This window comes from Thamnophis elegans, chromosome 11, assembly GCF_009769535.1.
Source record: "Thamnophis elegans isolate rThaEle1 chromosome 11, rThaEle1.pri, whole genome shotgun sequence".
NCBI classification, from domain to species: Eukaryota; Metazoa; Chordata; class Lepidosauria; order Squamata; family Colubridae; genus Thamnophis; species Thamnophis elegans.
Genome location: NC_045551.1, coordinates 43296337 through 43317428, shown reverse-complemented (window position 1 = coordinate 43317428; position 21092 = coordinate 43296337).

Here is a 21092-nt window from a genome sequence, read left to right as displayed (position 1 = left end):
CAACTGTACTGTGAAAAAATATTTTCCCCCTTTTGGATTTCCTGAATTTTTCCATATCTCATGTGGGCCTTTCTGACATACAAAGAAAGTCTGAATGAAAAAAAAAACCAAAGTCAATCTTTTCTGTCAGTTTCATTTGCTTTGTCCAATATACTCATATGTTATTAGTTTAAAAATATGTTGTCAAGTAACTGTGGTTTTATATTAAAGCATTGTGCTGAAACATATACTATATCCCCCCACCCTTTTAAAGAGAAAAAAGGTGAGTCTTTAAATACATGATTTATTACTGCAGTTTCTTTATTTAGAATGAGATATTAGATAGAATTGGAATTATAATTTATTGTGCTGCATGAAGAAAAGATAATCCATTAAAATTGGTGCTAATCATCTTCATTGCCTGATATCCTCTTAGTTCAGACAAAATTCACTATCCACATTTGGACAAAACTGTTTTTTTAAAAAAACAAAATGAAGCAGTTCCAGTCCCTCCAAATGTTGACATTTCAGGGATTCATGTATCCCTCCATGGATCCCATCAAGAGTCATGGTGGCGCAGTGGTCAGAATGGAGTAGTGCAGCTAATTCTGCTGACTGCCAGCTGCTTGCAATTTGGCAGTTCGATTGTGACTGGCTCAAGGTTGACCAAGCCTTCCATCCTTCTGAGGTCAGTAAAACAAGGACCCCGATTGTTGGGGGCAATATGCTGACTCTGTGAACAGCTTAGAGAGATCTGGAAAGCACTGTGAAGCGGTATATAAGTCTAAGTGCTACTGCTATTCAGCAAATGCCATTATTTATGTTACCACTGATGGTGCTCAGCTGGATGGCAAAGAGGTTGATGAGATTAGTTAAGTCTGCAACTTCTCATTGTCATTATGTTATTGTGTCCATTTGCAGTAATTGCCCATTGGGGATGGAGCCAGTAATTAAGGTGGGAGTGCCCTTCAGTTCATGTAATTCCACTGTCCGCCCATGACGTATCAGCATTACCCTTCAGATTACATTCAGTCTGTGTCCATTATATACATGTTGGGAGTGGAATGGAATAATTTAGGTGATGCTGCTGCTCAGTTAGATGTGCCCTAGATTTCTAATGGTGTGAGAAACAAGGAATAAGATCACTCAGCAACTAGCACTTGGTAGAATGTAGCACTTGCTCATTACTCCTAATATCTGTTTCTGAGATTGCAGTGAATGGCAGTTAAAAACAACTGTCAAAATTGTAACTCTTGACCCAGAATTTGTTGATCTAAAATGTGAGTTGACCTCTAGGGTGCAAAAATTCTGGGAACCTGTTGCACCAGCTTTTCACAGGATAGTGGGGACTAGGACATGGTTTGGTCCAAAACATTTGGAAAATCTGTTCTTGGAAAATAAAATCTGTTTTCATTCTAAGTGATGCATGTGGGTTTCTTGGCAGAATGAAAGCAAAAAACAAATAAAATATATGGTCTTTATATTAACAAAGCTGGAGATAATTTTAGATGCTGTATTGATGGGCCCCATGCTGCATTTTGCAGATAACACTTACATTCCCTCAAAGACTGTAATTACTTGACACCAACCATATTCTTCTATTTTTTGAATAATTTGTTCACTATTATTTGATTAATTTTTTAAAAAAAAATCAGTTTAGACATTAGTTTAAGCACTGGTTGCCATAATACAGGAATTGTCTTCATCATCAATATCAAACTCAAACTCTAACATCAGACTCAAGGTAAACCGTTCCAACCTCGATTGCAGAAAATATGACTTCAGTAACATTTTCTACAGCATCAGTCTTTTCTTTTAGTAAAATGGTGGGTATGTGTGTGTGTGTGTGTGTGTGTGTGTGTTTGTGTCTGTGTGTGTGTCTTGTTTTGTAGACAAAATTAGGTGCCTGAGAGGCAAAACACCAATGGAAATCTCATAAATGGGGTTGTGCCACAGGGATCTAAAATTTATGAGAAACTAATGTATTTTATTCTAATTTTTATATTTTTGAAAGTAGATTCACAGATTTTTTTACCTTACGTTAATAGGCATATTATTTTATGTGTTTTAAATTTTGGGATTGGTAGTTCAATGTATTTCTGCTAAGGAAAATATACCTCAGAGTGATCTCTTTGATAGAATGTAGTCTTTCTTTCTCTCATGAAAATGGTTTATCTTAAGATATTTGCATATGGATGTGGTAGTCATAAAAATGTTAGTTTCTACAATATTTTCTAAATTGGCATCCCATTTCTGGCTTCCTTCCATAGCTAGTAGCTTTTCCCCCTCACTTATTTTGTTAATGAGTTGCTAATATCAACAGATATTAAGGTGTCAGGAAAAATCTGAAAAATACCATAGGTGACACCAAGAAGTGCAGAAACTATTAGAGCTGCATCTAGTGACAAATAAAAGTATTTCCTGCTTCAGTTAGTTAGAAAGAGAGGTCTGCAATACCTACATAACTAGAGAAGGGCAATTGGCATCTACACAAAAGATTTCCATTGCTCCATTCCTTCCCCCAAATAACAACAAATTGAGTTTCAATTTATCTTTGAACTTAATTTTTGTCTTACTCTTGCCTTTATAGATCTGGCCAATCATCCTTATAGATCACAGGACAGTTTGTTAGTTGGATTCTAATTATATGTGTAGCCATAACTACTGTTGTTTTTCAAGGGAAGAGACAAAGAGTGTTAATAAAAATAGCAGAATTAGCTCCACAATTCTCTCCGCTCTGGCCCTACATTCTTTATACAGTATTTATCTGGTCATGAGAGGTAGCAAGCTTTTGCATGAAGATATTATGAATGGTGGCTTACTCACATTTCAGAATCCCAATTGTAAAAGTTTCTAGAACGTGTGGAAAAATATCTACCCATCTAACAGCTTCCTGAACTTAGATCACTATGTAACAGAGGTGGTATTCAGTAGGTTCTGACCAGTTCTGGAGAACCGGTAGAGGAAATTTTGAGTAGTCCAGAGAACCAGTAAATACCACCTCTGACTGGCCCTGCCAGATCTATTCTCTGCCTCCTGAGTCCCAGCTTATCTGGAGGAAATGCGGACTTTACAGTATCCTTCCCCTACCATGCCCACCAAGCCACACCAACCAAGCCACGCACACAAATCCGTCACTAAAATTTTTTGAATGCCACCACTGCTATGTAAACTTATGAATAGAAAGCTTGGAAAAGTGAATCAATATTAATAACTTCAGCATCATCTATACCAGAGATAAGGGGAGTCAGAATGATACAAACACAATACAAACCTTTCCTTCTTTTTCTGCACATCAAGAGAGCCCAAAGACCCTAATAGACACACAGTAGGCGCTTTCTGCTTTTTTTTTGCAAGGGGGGAGGTCATGATGATGGCAAATTCTATATCAACGCAACTTTTTTTAAATAAAAAAATGAATTCAAACCTTGTTAGCTAAAAAGCTATAGTAGTGACTGATTATTGAGTAACATAATTCAGGGCATGATTTAAAACTATTTTATTGGATTAGAGTAGTTTAATAAAAGCCAAGCATGTTCCTTTTCTCCAGAAATATCCTTGGACTTTGACATCTAAGAGACTGTGGAACCTATCCTAGCCTTTGTTTGAAAGTTATAGTTTTACTTTATAACCTTCATCAAGAACTGCTGAATCAATTTTTAAAATCCATGCTATCAGGCCAATAAAACAAATGTACTCTTGCTTCCTTTATTTTCAGAAAACATTTGATATCTTAATTTTGGCAGATCATTTTGAGATAAACATTGGAATGTATAAAAATATACAACTATTGTTCTAAAGTAAGTTTCACTGTATACTTTTCTCAGTCCAAAAGTGGAGCTCGAATTAATTTTAAAACTGCAAAATTATATGTGTGATCTGACACAGAATATTTCTGGGCTGGCAATTCTTTCAGTGACATTGACACTTGTGAAATATGGGGTTTCCAATTGTAATCCAGTGTTAGAAACATTGTCACTAATGGAATTGAGATGCTCCTGGGATTCAGATGGTATATATTCTCCCCATTTAAATTAGTAGAGGCAGTGTTGAGTTAGCAATTTGTGTTTAGACTGCTTGAAAGACTGTCTTAAACTATACCACTGAACATATGAGAGAAGCATACTTTTCTGCCTGACATAAGAGTTAAATGGGGACAAATCGTTAGGTCTTCTTGATAGCATCTCTCTGATGCTTACTAAACTGATAAACTGATGCTTAATAGGCTTCATTAAATATAATTCTACTATTTTGCATCTGGGCTGCAAAAGTATGCTCTATAATTAGATGATAGAAAAATAAGAGTTTTCTGCATTTTTCTGCAACTTCTTCATTTAGTTACTGTACAGAGTTAAATTATTGTAATCCTGCTTTAAAGCAGATCTAAATAATCACTATGAACTCTTATGGCATGTATTGAGTTTGGACATAATTGAGCCATTATGCATGTGGTGCTCGAAATGAATCTTTTAGTGTAATAATGATATTATCATTATTTGCAGTATTCATAGTTCATCCTCAACTTATTTCATAGATTTCAGTTTTCCTTGGATTGTAGATCGTGAATCACTATTAAACTACCAGGCTCAAGTGAGATGCAGTGTCTCTCTTCCCCACTCAAAGCTATTCAAAGGTAATTGGACAATGAGAGGTGAATTATTCTAAAGATTGTGGATATCAAGAAGGTCCTTGAATCAGTGTTACAATGTTCACACAAAGCAATATTCTTCAGAGCCCAGAGATAAAGCTGACAGTTCATTCATATGCATTGATTGAACCCTTGCAACCAAAACCTCTTTGTCTCATCACAAAAATAGACTGATATTCAGTAAGTATGCAAGGAAACTTTGTTGGGCATATGAGTTGATACATTACATTTAGAAATACCTCAAGATCTCTCTGCTGTGTTGCCAGTACACACAACTAGCTGTAAAAGAAACCAAAGCAAACCTATAGACCAGGGGTGGTATTAAATTACCTTCCCTACTGGTTCGCAAATGCAACCATCTAAATGGGATGCCGTAGAGCTGGGGCAGGTGGGCGAGGCCACCCACGATTTCCACTAGCGGTTTGGGTGAACCAGTCAGAACCGTCAGAATTCCACCTCTACTCTTGGCCCAGAAATCCAGCTGGATGACACCCAGGATAACAACATGTTGGAGTTCGTAAAGGCTGTTGGAGCAGACATCAAGAGGTGAAATGCCTGTTATGTAAGACTTTCAGAATCTTTACAAAATCAGTTCTGCAAAATATTTTGAAGTTTTCCCTTAAAACTCCTGCTCATCTTTGGAAATCATTCAGAATTGATTAAAAGATAGGTCACTGTGTAAATGTTAAAGGTAAAGGTTTGCCCTGCCCAGTCGTGTTTGACTCTAGGGAGTGGTCCCCATCTCCGTTTTTTAGCCGGGGGAAGCAGTATTGTCCAAAGACATTTCTGTGGTCATGTGGCCAGCCTGACTCTAGGCCAAGGCACATAAAATGCTGCTACCTTCCTACCAAAGTGGTACCTATTTATCTACTCACATCCATATACTTTTAAATTGCTAGGTGGGCAAGAGCTGGGGTAAATAGCGGGAGCTCACCCCATCACGCAGCTTTCAGGATTCAAACTTGGGTAAACAAGCTCAGTGTTTTCAACTCTGTGCTATCATGCTCCCACATATAAATGTTATAGTTAAATAATTATATCAACAGAATTTAGATTATTTTCAGGTAAAGCTTGTAACTGTATAAATAAGGTACTGATCAGTATTTACAAGACAATCTTTTCTCTCTCAAAAAAGTCCTTGGATTGTCATGCAATGCTTGGATCTGTTAATTCAGCAAAGCATCTAGAAATAAATCTTTTTTATGTGAGTTAAAGGTATTTGGATAAGTATTCACTCTCAGGATTATCCCTTTAGAATCTGAGGAAGAGTTGATTTGTAGTTGAGAATTAAGAGGGTTATGAATCTTATCACGACATCTAGGTTCTTGACTTGGTATGGCAGGTATGAATTTGGCCCATAAAAAAGCTAGGTCAACATAATTTTCTAAAAGGCAAACATTTACAGCTTTAAGATCACATCCACAGCAATGACTAAGGGTAAAAATTGGGAAATGCCTGTTAGATAAAGACTCTGACCTTGAGGTTATTCCCAAACTGAGGATTTAACCACATTGCTTGTTTCCTGATTATCACATGAAGTTGTCTGGGGAAAATGCATTGAAAAATCTTTAGCTTGGTTCAGCTGGAAAAAGAAACCCCATTTCCTTCTGGTTGATTCTATTGAAGTAGTGCCACAGTTGAACAATTTTATTTGCACCCTCTCCACCAATGATTCCCATAATTCATACAGCAATGATAGAAAGTTGGGGTTCGGGGTTGAATTAAGGTCTCCTGTTTTAACTATATTTCATTATTTATTTATTTTAATGTTAATGAATATAATGACTTACAGCTGTACATTTTTAATAAATAAACCGATTAAGAAATACATGTAAGTGGAACAGTCCCACCTCTGTTTGCTTGAGGCTCGCAGATAAGTCTTAAAATTCTTGAAAATAAATACCTGTACTTTTTGGAGTATAAGATGCACCGGAGTATAAGACCAAGGTTTTGAAGAGGCAAATTAAAAAAAAAAGTTTTTGCACTCTGCAACCCCCCCACAAATGGCCTGTTTCCCCCTCCAAAAAAGGCATGAATAGCCTTTAGGGGGCTTGTAGAGTGCTCCTGGGGGTGCCCCCCCCAAACAAGCAAAAACAGCCCTGTTTTTTGTCAAACAAATTGCATGCATAGCCTTTAGGAGGCTGAGGGGGGGGACAAAATTGAGCAAAAATGGTCCAATTTTCACTCATTTCTGCCTTTCCCAGCCCCCAGGAGCTCTGTGAAAGCCTTCTACAGGCTCTGCACGGCCATTTTGGAGAAGGGGGCAGGGTTTTGGGAGGCAAAAAATGCTGTATTCAGTGTATAAGATGCACCCAGATTCTCAGTCTCTTTTTTGAGGGAAAAAGGTGTGTCTTTTACGCTGAAAAATATGGTAAATAATTCTAGAAATATCTCCCCTCTGTGAGCATCTTAGACATTCATGACTTTTTTGGGGGGAACGATTACATTTTTTGTGTGTTTAGGTATTGATTTATTTCTGAAAGGATTAGTGCTTTGCTTTCATGATGACATTAGAATGGACGAACATAAAATTCTAATTAATTGGTTAATATGAAAATAAAATCTTACTCTCATGATGCACACACACACACACACACACACACACTCACTCACACACACACGGATCCACTTTAGCTGCATCAGTAATTAAAATAAATCCATCATGCCTGCTCCAAGATGCATCCAATTAATCTGAGTTACAAGCTCCAATTAGATCTCATTGATAGACTGTATTTTACCAGACAAATTGGCTTGTATGGTGGCTTTTTGTGTTCTCTGAACACGCTGTAATTTAATGTTAAGACCTTGATTTTGTTATTTCGCAAGGTAACTTGAAACTAATTGTATATAATCTCTCCACAATTCAATTAGAGCAAATTCTGCTTCATTCAAATCTTTAACCTGAAAGACTATAATTAATTCTGGAAACTTTAAAGGGAAAAGGAAAGTAAACAAGAAAGAGAAGAGAAGCAGGTGGACGACAGAAGACAAGAGAGGTTGACAGCTGGAGAAGTTAACATAGGATGAAGGTCCAACTCAATATGCCCCTTTTTGATCTTTCATCAGCACAGTTTTCAAGTTTGATGATTCTATAAGGAATTACTGTCAGTTCTCAAACTGAAGTTATAGTGAATGTTAATTCATATGGTTAAACTCTGGGGTTATGATGAAATATGCTATCTATATTAAAACTGTTGTATTTTTGGATCAGTGACCGTAATGTAGTGGTTCTGTTTTAATTATGGTATAAACCTCTGCTTTTTTAAATTCAGCAAAATACAGGTAGTCCTCAACTTACGACTGCAGTTGAGCCTAAAATTTCTGTTGCCAAGTGAAACATTTGTTAAGTGAATTTTGCCCCATTTTACGACTTTTCTTGCTCCATAGTTGTTAAGTGAATCACTGCAGTTGTTAAGTTAGAAACACGGTTGTTAAATGAATCTGGCTTCCCCATTGGCTTCGCTTGTCAGAAGGTCGCAAAAGGGAATCACATGACCCCAGGACACTGTAACTGTCATAAATATGAATCAGTTGCTAAGCATCTGAGTTTTGATCACATGATTTTTGGGATGTTGCAACAGTCATAAGTATTGTGGCCCACTAGAGGCCTGGGGAGCTGGCAGCAGATTTGGACAGTGAGGAGGTTGGGGAGGAACATGGGCCAGTCTTGGAGTCTGGGGAAAGCTCTGATGACGGCTCTGTATCAGAGGCACAGAGTGGGCCGGAACCGTATGCCAGTTATCAGCTGCCTTCAGAGTCAGACATAAGTGAGGCAGACAAACAGCTGGAGCCTGTGTGCATGCACAGTTGCCAGATGATTGGAACAGCTAAAGAATGACTTGGGAGTAAGGCCACAGGTGGGTGATGAATGGCCCCTCCCAGAGGAAATAAAAGAGGAGGGAAAGGGGAGTGGAGTTTTCAGGAGACAATTAGTTCGCTTAATTGGTTCGTGACTCTCCAAGATGCCTTGCCAAGTTTTGCAAATATCGGCTTGTCACCTCTCCGAGCCAGATAAGGTCTGTGACTGTAAATCCTCCCTTGAAAGACTTTGCTGGATGCAAATGAGCAGAATTCACAGTAAATTAATAAAAGGTTTTTGTCGGGACCAGGAGTTTGCTTCATGATCTTGGGAAGCCTCAGTCAGAAGAACAGGTGTGGAAAAATGGTCATAAGGCACTGGTTTCAATGCTGTTGTAACTTTGAATGGTCACTAAATGAACTGTTCTAAGTTGAGGACTACCTGTACAAAGCACCAATGATTATCTTGAAAACTGAAACAGACCAAGTTACTTCTGAGAGTGCTTTATTTTTCAGCTCTCATCTGCTGATTAAGTGTGGTTGGGCAGTTCCGGGGCTATTTGGCAATGACCGGAGGGCTGAAGATGTCCTTCAGTTTTGGAGGATAAAGGGAGAAGCTTTTTGTGGCTCTTAAAAGTCTTTAAAAACTACTTCTAAGGTTGGGATGTCAACTGGTATTTTATTGTTTTAATTATTTCACCCATTTGTTCTACCTGTCATTTTGTAGAAGTTGTAATCCATCTAGATACAAACGATACAGAGATGTCAGATAGTGCTAATGCTAATACTAATGATATACTGCATGGGAAGCAAAAATCAGCTCTATTCTTTCTATATAAAGTGTCAAAGTACTAGGTGTTTGTGTTGACTTTCATTCTATCATCTTCAAACTTTTCCCCCCTGAAAACCTGTCATGTGTGTTAGATTTGACTGTAAAACATGTAGGAAATGGGAAGCATTCCTACACTAAATGCATTAGTGGTTGGATGCTGCTGGATGTTGCTGGTCTGTCATTCCCAGCAAATCCATTGGGCATGGTCAGTACTGAGGCATGCTGGGAGCTGTTGCTGTTCAACAGATGCAGATTAAAAAGACCTTGGCAAAATCACAGGCCGCAGATGTACAATTATCAGGGTCTAAAGAGTTCATCTGGAGATGAAATCTCCCACCCAGGACAAAAGTCAGGCACTGTTAAATACAGCAGTTCTGGTTTTTTTCATTATACATTACTGGATGGATAAAAATCAGAACGTCTGGACTATGTGTCCAGTGTCTGGTCCCATGAGTCAATACAATAATACAATAGCAGAGTTGGAAGGGACCTTGGAAGACTTCTAGTCCAACTCCTTGCCGAGGCAGGAAACTTTATAGCATTTCAGATAAATGGCTATCCAACATCTTCTTAAAGATGGCTGTAAAGCATTATAAAGCAGTTTTATAAGTGTAAGTGCTAGTGCTATTGCTATATTGCATCTTCTGGCTGAAAGGCTGTAATAAATATAAAGAAGGGGAAGCTAGGTGTATATTCTCTACATGTTTTCAAACCTTTTGCTTATCTAAGCTTGCTTCCTTGCTCACCCCCTCCTTCTCATACAGTCTCTAGTTCTCTTGAGATGACAAATAGAAATGTTGATCAATGACCAATAAAAGTACATTCAAGGAAACAAAAATACAAAACTATCTCCTAACAAGAAGTATGCACAAAGTAGCAATCTTTTGCTTCTTTTAGAGAAATAAATGGACGTTGATTACTTAATACATAGTGTAAATAAACAATATGAGAGTATCCCAGAAAAAAATGAACTAAAAGAGGGCTAATCAATTAGGGGTGAACGTAGTGTACAGTAGTGTTGTATAACTGGCAATGCAGAAACAAATGCTGGTTTCTACGATACCCATATTATGGACTTGATATTTCAAATGGATTTCAGTTCCCATGATTACCATCCAGCATAGGATTGCTGAATTTGAAGTTATCCACATCTGAAAGTCACCAGCAGAAGATTCATACTGTATAAATGCATAAGTGCTGATTGGGTACAGTGACTCGGTTTGGAACAGTCTTTGCTGTCTCCTTGCTGTCAAATCAAAATTTGGCTTTTGGCAATTTATTTCATCATGGGTAGTCACCCTGATACCTATTAGATATTTTGGACTTGGCTTCCATCAGTCTTAACTAACATGACCAAGTGCAAAGAATATTTGTCCAAAGATCTGCTGATTTGTGACTTAATACGTTTCTTAATTGCCTTCAAGACTATAATATATTAAAAATATATTATAGTTACAAGCTCATAAAATCTCATGAAGGAATCAGTCAAAGCAAGTGAAAATTGAAAACTGCACAGAAACAGCATAAATAATTAAATGTTTCATACGTGATAAAAAACCATTATTAAAAGCCAAAGAAAATGAGCTGGTTTGAAACACACACACACAGAGAGAGAGAGAGAGAGAGAGAGAGAGAGAGAGAGAGAGAGAGAGAGAGAGAGAGAGAATGAGAGAGAGAGAGAGAGAGAGAGAGAGAGAGAGAGAGAGGGATATAGATGTATATATATATATAAATAAATTAATTAATTAATTAATTAATTAATTAGAGATATAGTTGGTCATTTCCTAGACTTTTTCTTAGGGGTTTTATATCAGGTTATGTTAGATGTTTTCTATTTTAATTAATTTGGTGGGGTAGTTGTAGAAGCCTCTTATTTTGTAATGTTATTGCTCTTAATGATGGCATTTAAATTTTATAAGAGCTTGAGCATTGCTGTAGGATCTGTTGGAAATGTTTAAAATATATAAATAATGTAAAAATGATGCACAATACAAAAGTGGATGGCCCACTCAATATTCTTCTTTGTCTCTTTTGTGTATTCACAGGGCACATTTCGAATTACAGCCTAGTTGACAAAAACACTTTTCACTCTTCAAGGTTGTATCCTGCAATGTCATACAGGTAGTCCACAATTGGAAGCAGAATTTCTGTTGCTACGTGGTTTTTTTTTTTTAACTGAATCCCTGCAACTGTTAAGTCAATCAAGAGGTCCTTAAGTAAATTTGGCTTTTCCCATTGACTTTGCTTGTTAGAAGCTACTGGGCAGGTCACAAATGGTGATCATAGGATTCTGACATCCTGCAATCATCATCAATACAGGCCCTTGCCAAGCAACCAAATTTTGACTGTGGGACTACTGCAATAGAGTGAGGACTGGTCATAAGTCACTTTTTTCAATGCCTTTGTAACTTCGGATGATTGCTGCATGAATGTTTTTAAGTCAACAACTACCTGTAGATTGCATGTCTTTTTCTCTTCTGGAACACAGTCACTGTTTATGAACATATATAAATCAAAATACGCTATCAAAAAGCCATTACTCTGGTGCATTCCTAATTTTTTTCCAGAATATAAATATGGAATCTTCAACACTGCCTTAATTTTTGGCAAAGCAAAGGTCCTTTCCTAGCTTGCTATAGTTCTGTGTCTATAAGACTGGTCAGGTAACACATATTTGCTGTTACATTTCTGACAGCCTAAAAATAAAATGTGCTATATTTTACAGCTGACTGGAACATGATTGATGGAGAGATTGACTGGATAGAATAAAAATATAATCATAAGGGCTCTTGGGTATAGTCAAATAAAACCTATCACGATTTTTAAAAATCAGCAGAAGAACAACGTAACAAAACAGCTACAATTACATTTTGCACTTTTCCAAATTCCTGTCTATTAGTAGCTCAAGATATATCATGGAGCTGCACGTACAAGACTGGCTGTACAAAATATTTAGCATTTATTTTGCTTTTTAGTTGGTTAAATGCATTAGATATTTTGGGAAAGATTTCAACAGTATTTTTGACTTGTTATACTCTAGAAGTATTGGATTACAAACTGTAAAAGCACCAGCCTGCACAATCTGTAGATATTCTCTTTACAAATGAATGTGTTATAGTTCTAAATCTATGAAATTTACACGTTCTGGCAAAATGTGCTCTGGAGTAAAGAGGATGCTTTAAGTAAATTCCAATATATATTTTTTTAAATGTAAATTTGGAAAGGTAATATTACATTCAAGATATATCTTAAGGCAGTGTGTCTCAGCTTTAGGTATTTTAAAAAATACAGATTTTTACTCATAGAATGTAATGCCGGCTGGCAAATTCTGGGAGTTGAAATCCACATATCTTAAAGTTTCCAAGGTTGAGAAGTGCTGCCTTAAGGCTTTTGAAAGCAAGTGGACCCAATTAGGAAATTCGTAATTTGACCTAGAAATGTCCAAGTAACTTGATTATTTTTTCCTCTTAAAAATAAATGTATTTTTCCCCTGTACTATGTTTCCAAAATAGCCCAGAGCAATGTACAAGAGAACAGTAGAAAATCTGAATAAAGCAATCAGGATAAAGACATCATTTTTTAAAAACAATAACTATAACATTAAATTTAATTTTAAAAAACAGTAAAAAAAATAGTAGCGGATTTAAAGACCCTCTCTTCCAGAATAGCTTCTGTTCTTCCATATCTTTAAAACATTCAATTTATGACTGCTTGCTTGGGTACTGTTTAATTTAGGATGCATCTTGAAAAAAAGACATGACCTGATTTCAAAGTTCTGATGTCCAGGCTCTCCTGTGGTCATGTGACCACATTTTGGGTGCTTGGCAACCAGCCCACATTCACAGCCATTTGCAGCACCTCGTGGTCACATGATCATGATTTAAGACATTTTTACTGGAAACCTGTTTTTTCTTTGGGTTTCTGGCAAAACACCCCCCCCCCAGTGAACAATGGGATTGCTTAACAACCACAGGATTCACTTTATAATTGCTGCAAAAAAGGTTGTAAAACTGTATCCGGTCACATGGTGACCCACTTTTATCATTGTCATGACTTATGACTATAATTGCAGGGCTCAATTATGGTCATAACTCAGTGGTGGGATTCAAATTTTTTTACTACCAGTTCTGTGGGTGTGGCTTGGTAGGCATGGCTTGGTGGGCATGGCAGGGGAAGGATACTGTAAAATCTCCATTCCCACCCTACTCCAGGGGAAGATTACTGCAAACTCCCCATTTCCTCCTGATCAGCTGGGACTCAGGAAGCAGAGAATAGATGGGGGCAGGGCCAGTCAGAGCTGGCATTTACCAGTTCTCCAAACTATTCAAAATTTCCGCTACCAATTCTCCAGAACTGGTCAGAATCTGCTGAATACCACCTTTGTCATAACTTGAGTATTTTAGTTTTTGGAAACTAAACTGCCTGGGGACCATCTGGACTACTCAGAGGGCCCAATTCATGGTTCCTGCGTGAATAGCCATTGATCTCCATGAGCTCCGTAAATTTGTCCCACCCTTTTTTGAAGCTGATGGTCAGCATTGTATCCCATGATAGTGAATTGCAAAGATATAATATGCATTATGTACAAATATTTTGTCTTTTGCCTGGCTTGAATCTCCCATTTTTATTAGATTTATTTTATTCCATTAAACTGCATAAAAAAGAGGTTGACTTCTTCCAGGCTCCAACAACATATACTGTATATAAAATTATGGGCATGACAAATAGTTTATTGCTTTTGTATTCTGTAAAAATACGGAGTTTAATAGCAGTATTTCCAACCCATTTATTAAGCAATATACAGCAAACAATAATAATCTAAAAAAAAAATCATGCTAACAATTCTGTAACATTTGGAAAATGTAATTCACAAAAGGTCTCAATACAGGCATACCTTGTTTTATTGCATTCTGCTTTATTGTGCTTTGCATATTGCATTTTTTATAAGACTCTTCAACAGCAAAAAAATTATGACTTGCTGAAGGCTCAGAGGATGATTAGCACATTTTTTTTAGCATTTAATTAAGGTAGGCACATTGGGTTTTTTTTAAAAGACATAACGCTATTGCACACTTAATGGACACAACATAATGTAGATATAACTTTTATATGCCCCTAGGAAACCCAAAAATTCATGTGGCTCACTTTATTCCGTTATTCACTTTATTGCAGTGATTTGGAATCAAACTTACAATATCTCTGAGGTATTCAGCATAGTAACTTTCATTTAATCTTTAAAGAATCAAAATAAAATATGGTGATATAATAATGTCATACTTGCTTTTGAAATATTCTCTCTCACACCCATACCCAAACCCACACCCACAGATAATAGCATAAGGTGGGTTGAATTTTTCCTTAGAAACATAAAGGGAAAGGAATAAAGGAAGCCTGGTGATGCAGTGGTTAAAGTACAGTATTGCAAGCAAATTTTGCCCACAGTCTGGAGTTTGATCCTAATGGGGCACTAGGTTGACTCAGCCTTCCATCTTTCTGAGACGAAATGAGACCCAGATTGTTAGGGACGATATGCAAATAATGCTTACATTGTAAACCATAGAGTTTTGCAAAGCGCTATGGCCAGTATATAAGCCTAAATCTGTACTGAAATGGATTTTCATATTCTTATCAGTGTGGCTCTAAGATCTGGAATCCAAATGGAAATTCGAAGCTATCAATCATTGTAGCAATAACTGATTGTAAAACAAACAAACAAACCATGATTTCTGAATCAATTTATCATTGTCTAATATGGATTTACTGCTTGATTTGTTTTGGCATTTCCCATTTCTATGTGAAGAGGCAACACTGTAATCTCTGGGTGCCTCATTTGTGAAACAAGACACCAGTATGCGGATGGGCTTTTGAGAACGCCATGGATATGGCATTTCCTGCCAGTGGTTTTATTTCCCTCATTTATTTAAGAATGTCGGAAGAATGAAATGTTTACATTCTCTGATTGTTATGAAATGTTGGGGATCTTCAGTCCTCATTAGGGATGTGTAGATCAGCCTGAATCCAATCTATGTCAACGTTGAAGCATTTCCTTGTTATTGCACTTGTCAAATTATTTTAGCAAGAAAATTTCATTTATTTTCAAGGGAATGTTTCTCGATATAAACAGGACATACACATAGTGTATGGGCATGTATGAGTGTGTGAAATGTTAAAAGAAGCACCTTGCCATTGTGACATGACACCCACAACTTTTGCACACGTGTTGTCTGCATATTGGCCTCACTTCCGGAGGCCAAACCCCCACCGTAGGGAGGAGGAACCGACCAGGTGGTTCCGCCCCAGGTGACTTATGGACCCTTTGAGGTTCCAGACGGAGCTTGGGGTTATTCCTGATACTCTCGCCCACAGTTCGGCGGAGGCTCTGGTTGCCGCCTGGTATTCGGCGGCATCGGAGTCTCTTGATCGGATTGAGCCACTACGGCCCCTCCGGGTCAGCGGATCCTGGAAACCTCCTTGGTTCACCGAGGAGCTCCGGGAGAAGAAGCGCCGGAGGAGACGCCTAGAGCACCTGTGGAGGTCCGATAAGTCCGAGGCGAACCGAGCACTTTTGACTACCTGCACCAAGGATTACATCCGGGCACTAAGAGCTGCCCAAAGAACACACATCTCCGCCTTGGTAGCGTCCGCCGAGTCACGCCCAGCCGCCCTGTTTAGGATCACCCGCTCCCTCCTTAATAGGAGGGATGCGGGAGACCCCTTGCAGGGTAGGGCTGAGGACTATGCTCAGTTCTTGGCGGACAAAGTGGCTCGGTTTCGGTCGGACTTGGACTCCACCGCAGTAGATCCAGCCGAGACACAGGAGGATTACTTGGCAAACCATCACTGGGTTGAGTTCCAGGATGTTGCCTCTGGGGATGTGGACAAGGCCATTCGAGCTGTAAGCGCCTCCACCTGCATTCTGGACCCGTGTCCCTCCTGGCTGGTTGCCAACAGCAGGGAGGTGACACATGGCTGGATCCAGGCGGTCGTGACCACCTCCCTTCGGGAGGGGCACTTCCCCGCCGCACTCAAAACGGCGGTGGTGAGACCCCTCCTGAAGAAACCATCCTTGGATCCAGCCATTTTAAACAACTATCGTCCTGTCTCCAACCTCCCCTTTATTGGGAAGGTTGTGGAGAAGGTGGTGGCCTTCCAGCTCCAACGGGCCTTGGAGGAAGCTAGTTATCTTGACCCCTTCCAGTCCGGCTTCAGACCTGGTTACAGCACAGAAACCGCTTTGGTCGCATTGACTGATGATCTCTGGAGGGCCAGAGATGGAGGCCATGCGTCCATCCTGGTTCTCCTTGACCTCTCAGCGGCTTTCGATACCATCGACCATGGTATCCTTCTGCGACGACTGCGGGAGGTGGGGGTGGGAGGCACTGTTTTGCAGTGGTTCTCCTCCTACCTCTCGGACAGGTCGCAGTCGGTGTTGGTCGGGGGGCAGAGATCGTTCCTGAGCCCCCTAACATGCGGGGTGCCGCAGGGTTCGGTCTTATCCCCCCTACTATTTAACATATACATGAAACCGCTGGGCGAGATCATTCGGAGGCACGGGATAAAATACCACCAATATGCGGACGATACGCAATTGTATCTGTCCGCCCCGTGCCAACTCAATGAAGCAGTGGACGTGATGAACCAGGGTCTTGAGGCCGTTAAGAACTGGATGAGCGCTAACAAACTGGTACTCAACCCGGACAAGACCGAGTGGCTGTTGTGTTTCCCTCCCAAAAATTTGGCCAATGTTCCAACACTTAGGCTGGGGGGTCAAATTTTATACCCCTCAGATAGGGTCCGCAACTTAGGAGTCCTCCTGGACCCACAGCTGACGTTTGACCATCAGTTGTCGGCTGTGACCAGGGGGGCATTTGCCCAGGTTCACCTGGTCCATCAGTTGCGGCCCTACCTAAACTGGGAGGCCCTCGCAACAGTCACTCGAGCCCTTGTGATCTCTAGGCTGGAATACTGCAATGGGCTCTACATGGGGTTGCCCTTAAAGTGCATCCGGCGACTGCAGTTAGTCCAGAATGCAGCCGCGCGAGTGATAGTGGGTGCACCGCGGTTCGCCCACGTTACACCCATCCTCCGCGAGCTGCACTGGCTACCTGTCGATCTCCGGGTGCGCTTCAGGGTATTGATGACCACCTTTAAAGCACTCCATGGTAGTGGATCTGGGTACTTGAGAGACCGCCTTCTGCCGATCACCTCCCTTCGACCGATTAGATCGCACAGACTGGGCCTCCTCCGCACTCCATCTGCCAGTCAGTGTCGACTGGCGACTACACGGAGGAGAGCCTTTTCTGTTGCAGCTCCGACCCTGTGGAACGACCTCCCCGTCGAGATCCGCACCCTCACCACCATCCAGACCTTCCGCACAGCCCTCAAGACCTGGCTCTCCCATCAGGTCTGGGGATAGGTTCCCAATTTACCCGCCCGAGTGTTGACTGTTGAATGCAAGTTGTGTTTTTATTATTTTCTTTCTTTTGTTCACATATTGTTTGTCTTTGATAGTGCACCCCCTTCCCTTTGATTGTAAGCCGCCCTGAGTCCCCTCAGGGAAAAGGGCGGCCTATAAATCTTAATAAAATGACTATAAAAAAAATGACTATATGCAAAAGGGATGGAGGTACTTGAATTACTGCACTGGAACTTACAGATACCTCTCTGTTGGGGCCTAGCAGGATCCAGTTGAGCTGCTGATGGACTCGGATAGTGAGGAACTATATGAGTCTGCCCTGGACGATGTGGAGGACCCTGGGCAGGGTTCAGACTCAGAGCAGGAACCAGAGAGGCTGGGTGGCTACCAGGAGGTGCCTGAGGCATGGAGCAGTGGGGAGGATCAAAGGCAGTTTGTCCCTGATGCTAGATTGAGAAGGGCTGAGAAACGGAAGCAGCAACTCCGTAGGAACAGAAGATGATTAAGCATAGGTGGTTGTTGATTGGCCCCTCCCAAGAGAGATTATAAGTGAGGCATTGGGAGGGGACATTTGCAGGAAACAACCATTTGAATTAGTAGTTCAGAAAATCTATCTGTGTATTTTAGCTGTGTCTGTTCATTTGGACTATCTGTGTTGCTTCGTTTGAACTATCTGGGTTGCTGCAGAGCTACTCTATTGAACATGAGTTGCCTGGGCCCTCAACCAAAGGATTCGTTATCTCAGTAATTGAACAGTGGCAAACAGCCAAGCCTGTGTTCTGGGTTATTCACAGGCTGGGGGTTCAGAACACCTCTCTATATAACCTTCACTGATAAAATAGTCTGCAGACCTCCAGCTAGTATTTGTGCCTTTATTAATATTACTTTACTAATTGGGAGCCCATTATCACCTGAAGTATTAAGGTAATATCAGTTATCAAAGTAAAATAGGTGTGTGTGTGTGTCCTTCTGGGAATGCAAAGTATCCTTCGCATCTTCTTTGAAGGCCGTTCTTTAAATCTTAACATGCAGGGGACAGCAGTCTGAGATGTGACACTTTTGGACGTGACACAAAGTTGAACCTGATGAAAAATCCAGATATTCATACTCATCCATTCTAAGTATTTATCTGGAGTGATGGAAACCAATTTAAAAACAAAGTAAAAAAATAGTAATCTTGACATCAGAACTGGCTTCTCAGGGGCCCCTGGTTGGCTGAATTTGTAACAATTATTGGATAGAATTCTGCAGGACCAGTGATGGGATTCAAATAATTTAACAACCAGTTCTCTGCCCTAATGACCAGCTGGGTAGGCATGTCTTGGTGGTCATGTGACTGGGTGGGCATGGCCAACTCAATGTTACTCACGTCAATCAGCATTTCATCTTAGCTGTTACAATGTACTAAGGGTTAACCGGAGAGGTAGTTTCTGTAAGCAGGGCAATAAAGATTAGGCTATAAAAAACACCAGAATGTTTCCTTTCCACCTTCCATACAGGATTAACCCTGTAAAGTGGAAAAAACCAAAATGAGATTTCTTCCAACAACTGGTTCTCTGAACTGCTTAGAAAGTTAACAACCAGTTCTCCCGAATAGGTGCGAACTGGCTGAAACCCTCCACTGTACCAATAAAGAGCTAGATATCCTATCTCTTCTATAAATAGAACTGGATTAAAGTGGTTTTTGACACAATAAACACTTTTTTGATGTATTTATGCTAAACAATGAGAAGAAGGTGATATATTATAAAAGAGAAGGGCTATCTAATTTGCACCCTCTCATTTTCGATGGAATTGACTGATGCTGGTAAACTTTGCTTCTAGCTTTCAACCTCCTGTGAAGTTCAATGAAAAGGAAAGTGGATTCATTTCCAGTACAATTTATGGGTTCCACCACAAATGCGCGAACGACAAAAGCCGCGGCTGACTAAACCGCGGTGACAAAACCGCGCCGACAAAACCACGCAGACGAATGAGCGCTGAAGCGCGCCGACAACAGCATGCCGACAGAAGCGTGCTGTAACCTAACCCTAACCCTAACCCTAACCCTAACCCTAACCCTAACCCTAACCCTAACCCTAACCCTAACCCTAACCCTAACCCTAACCCTAACCCTAACCCTAACCCTAACCCTAACCCTAACCCTAAACCTTACCTTAAATTAAATCAGCGCGCTGTTGTCGGCGCGCTGTTGTCGGCGCGCTTTTGACATCGTGGTTTTAGCCCCGCGGTTTTGTTGGCACGCTTTTGACGTTCGCGCTTTTGTCGGGTCACGCAATTTATGGAAGAATTATTTTATATTTCTTAATGCAGAAGTACAATAGCAATAGCACTTAGACTTAAATACCACTTCACAGTGCTTCACAGCCCTCTTTAAGCAGTTTACAGAGTCAGCATACTGCCCCCAACAATTTGGGTCCTCATTTTACTGATTTCAGAAGGATGAAAGGATGAGTCAAACTTGAGCCTGGTGGGGTTTGAACTCCCAAGTTGCAGTCAGCTGGCAGTGAGCCGAAGTAGCCTGCAGTACTGCACTCTAACCACTGTGCCACTGAACAATTAAAAAAATGTTTCTAGTTTAAAGCCAAGAAGAAAAATTTAAAAGCAAAAGGTTGGTAATGAATATAAACTAGTAAAATGACGGGAACGTACCCTTATGAGAGAAACAGTGATGATTTCTGATTACCAGCTGTCTGTTTTGACAGGCAACCTGTTGCTTAATTTAAACTGCTTACTGTGTGATAGGTAATTATGTGCTTCATAGAGATTAAAATGTGTAACATTAACTTTGTCGAGCCTAGTTAAAAAAACACACTCCCACCATTTCAACTCTATCATGTTTAATCTGTTAGCCAGTCAACTGAAGAACATACAGTTGATATGGTTGGAGGGAGCTTCAATTGAGCAATGACTACATTGTTTCTGCAATGAGAAAATCATGCCCTGCGTGCAAATTAACCTATGCATGCTTCCCCTGTGTCATATTAATTTCCTTTTAGCTATTATTAAAGTACCTTCTTCTGAGGGTCATGTTCAACTCTGAAGGGCACAATAATAATCTAGGAGAGAGAGGGGGGGAGGGAGGGAGGGAGGGAGGGAGAGGGAGAGAGGGAGGGAGGGATGAAACAGCTCTTTCCTGGCATGTTTTTCTCATGCAAGATCACGTACATTGTGATCCAAGTCTGCATAAATTGTGGCTGATGCTCAACATTTGTCGTGATATTATCCTACTTTTACATTATATGTAGCATATACTTAAACTGATGCATGTTCATCCCATTAGTCAGAAAATCAACTTCACATTTTTTGAGATTTGTTATAAAAAGAGAATCTTGTACAATCTAAGTAAAATCTTATGACATCTCTGGTTCCCTGCATAAGTGGATAGATGCATTCCTATCAAACAGGCAACAAATAGT